This window comes from Embiotoca jacksoni, unplaced genomic scaffold, assembly GCF_022577435.1.
Source record: "Embiotoca jacksoni isolate LCO1_2020_lvr unplaced genomic scaffold, fEmbJac1.0.p SCAF_15, whole genome shotgun sequence".
Taxonomy (NCBI): Eukaryota; Metazoa; Chordata; class Actinopteri; family Embiotocidae; genus Embiotoca; species Embiotoca jacksoni.
Window position 1 is genome coordinate 5385001 of NW_027185285.1, and position 3350 is coordinate 5388350.

The 3350-nt window shown below is 44.5% G+C and overlaps 1 long non-coding RNA gene across 3 annotated transcripts in view; it reads right to left on the reverse strand.

Moving 5' to 3' along the window:
- LOC138197983 (uncharacterized) overlaps positions 1-3068 on the reverse strand; it is a 51306-nt gene extending 48238 nt beyond the window's left edge. For all 3 annotated transcript variants that reach the window (XR_011178245.1, XR_011178244.1, XR_011178243.1), the window contains exon 1: positions 2490-3068. This is a non-coding gene — a long non-coding RNA (uncharacterized lncRNA). The remainder of the gene's footprint in view (positions 1-2489) is intronic.
- Between the last annotated feature and the right edge of the window lie 282 nt (positions 3069-3350).

Consider the following 3350-nt stretch of genomic DNA (forward strand, 5'->3'; position numbering starts at 1 on the left):
AAACTCTATCTGTTTACCTTAAGCACTGTGCTGGGGACTATCGCTCTCTGTGTAGGGCAGTGTTAGCATGCCTGGGGGCCTGATGCACGTGTCTATCACTGGAGCCAGCCAGGAGCTCCAACTCAGGGCCACTAAACTGTCTCAGTAGTGCTGCGGCGATGTTTCGTCAATTCTGTATGTGGTCCTTTTCCAGCAGTTTGTGCTTGTTTCCACACCAATGAAGATGAGCTATATCAACTAAAGCAAGTGTGTCTGTTTAGTCTGAATAATGTTTGCGCGTTACATGATTTGTGAAGCTTTAAGGTAACGGAAACTAGTCTTAATCATCTAACAAACACCATCTGCAACTTGTGAAGAACTGACAAAACTTCAAGATCAGCTCATTATATTCTTGACAAGTGCACGACTGATGACAATGGAAGTCAATCTGAACAGGAAACTCTTAAAAAATTGCAAGTGATGAGAAAGTTCTTTGGAAATGTTGAGTGAAGTAAATGGAGGGTTGTTAAGTCTTACCCTGATGTGTATATGGTTCTCTGCTGTGGTTCACCACAAGCGTATCATATGACAGCACAGCCAGCACATTCAATCCTGTGAGAAAGAAAATTCCTGCAGTACTATTCTCAGCTACGGGTCCAGACATAAACAAAAGTATCCAAAAAGGCACATGTACTGAAATGTTACGCCTGCTTTGATGTCTATCAGACAGCTGTGGGTGTGTGCGCGTGGACTTACATGGGTGTATCTGCGTTTTTTTTTTTTTGTGGCACAGCACAGGAGTGATGTTGGCGGTGTGCAGGACAGATGCTGGGCGAGCGGGGTCACGTCAACAGACATGCTCCCGCTCCGCCGTTTAAAAACGACAAAAGGAGGAGGAGGAAGAAGAGGCAGAAGTTGTGAGAAGAGGAGTTAGAAAAAAAAAAAGCCCCAGTGTTTAGTCAAGGCCTGCTCACTGACACAAAGTCTGTCTTTGTCTGCCTCCCAGGGTGCCAGATAAAGGAATTCTTGTGTGTCGGGGGCTCTGACCGAGTTTATTTGACACTTCAGCTCCTTTTGTGAAGCAAGTGTCCCACCGTCAATGCTGGCCATGAGAGTCACTTGGCATTAGACAGAGGGTCCCTCTTCAGTGGAGAAAGGGGGTCTTGTTTGGAGAAGATTTTTAATAGAGGGGGTGTGGGGGGGTGCTGAGTTGGATGGGGGTGCTCGGCCTGCGCTCTGCCCTGTATACAGACATATAGTGGGGCTCTGTGCCCTGACCCAACAATAGACGGAATTCTTTATTGCTAAGGAAGTCTGTGGGATTGAGGAGGGAGGAGAGAGTAAGGTGCTCTGAGAAGGTGGACGCTCCATCAGATTGAGTTGCATGAACACACACTTACTATGAATGCAATGTCATTATGTCACATCACGTTTGTAAAAGATGGCCAACTTGCAGAACAGGTACAATAATACATTTCACATGATCCTGGCCATATGAGATTCACCAGTTGTATGACCACATGCACCTGCAGGCTCCACTAAAATGAAGCATCTAAAGGATGATCTAATTCCTTCTGAGTGTTAACCAGAGCATAGATCTGACATCTCATACATGCCATGTGTCAGGTAGAAGCAGCCAGCAGGAATGACAGGGTGGGTTTCTCTGAGGTCAAGGTTTTGGAGCTCAAACTGATTTACTCTCATCTGAATAGAGTTACTGTTGGAGAGGTGGGAGGACAACATGTTGCTTTTAATGGACACTGTACACACACTGTGCATTTATTTATGCTGCACCTGGTCTTTCACAACTTGTACCAGGTCACCGCTCTATGTATAAACTGTGGACACCTGGCACTGCAGGTGCATTGCGTTGCCTGGGTAAGTATAACTTATAAAAGGTGTGTATTTTAAAATTGGAGTATAAGAAACTGGATGTCAGGCAGTGACAGAGCTCAATACACACACCTCTGAAATGATACATTCAAGACAGTTCTGAGATTGAGAGATGCGTACTTAATGATCCCAGAGAATAACGGAGCAGCATTCTCCCTCCCTGAACAGGTGAACCTCAGTGTGGAGCACAGCGACACTTTGACAGAACCTCTTATGTCACACTCTCCACTGACACGAAGTCGAAACACATCTTGTTAAGTGTTATCATGAGGAGTCATGAGAGAAGAATTTGGTTGTAAAGTGCAATTTGGTAGTGAAGATATGGGCCAAATGGGCGTGTTAGGGAGATAACGACAGAACCTTTGGCCAAAACAGCCACCAGTGGACGTTATCATTTCGTTTGTGAAGTGACAGCAGGTGAAATTACTTTATTCTATACTGGGACCCCCCTTTCACAAAACCGAACCGGGACGCACTAACTGAGCTTCACGTGTTGAAGCCTCCAAAAACAAATGACCACATGAATTGCTTACAGAAGTGGAGTATAGGTTACTTAAATAAATAAGTTTTTACTTCCAAAAAGGTTGAAGTCGCAAGTATTTTTTTTTTCCACATACCTGCTGGATCAGGAGATGCGTATTGACATCATCCACAAATCACTGGACATCTGCTGCGCACAGCCTCCAAAATATATTCCAAGATATCCCTTCCCTTGCGTCAGAATCCACCGAGACACATAACCATTTCAAAAACATATGGCAGCATATGACACTGACCATCTGTGTCAGTGGCCACGCGTGTATCCCAGAGTATCCCAAGAGACTCGACTGCCCGTCAGCCGACTTGTCCAGCAGCAGGACGGTGGCAGGGACAGAAACCACCCATCCCAGATAGCCCATGAGACGATCCATGAGTGGAGTTATGAAGCCATCAGCTGTTGCCATTGAGATTAGGTTTAAAAACAACCATAACTTCTCCACGTGTGTCAGCGCTGTAACGTTAGTATTTAATCCTCTTGATGCGTTTAAAGAATCCTTGCGTGAAATGATTCACGCTATGTCAAATCAGGTATGTCGATCAGTGTGATTATTTCCAATAAGTAATAAAAGATGATGGTTCCTCGTTGTGGTCCAGTGCGCTGATGGTCTCTGATGCAGCTCCAACGAGCGCCTCTGCTCCTACGATGCGCTACTATGAAGAGCCGCAGCCTCACTGAGCCATAGCTGGAGGAAAGCAGCGCAGCACACGCTGCTCTGAGCAAACGTAGGCGCGCAAGGCATGATGGTACATGGAGTCAACTGTTTTTGCTGACAAATATCTGGGAACAGGAAAATGATATCAATACAAAAACTTTATAAATAATAAAAAGAGTTAAAAAAAAAAAAAAAACACACACACACAAAAAAACGCCAAGATCACATGAAATCATTTTGTAATGTAACATGTTTTTATTTTTTTTTAATAACTGGAAAAACTAT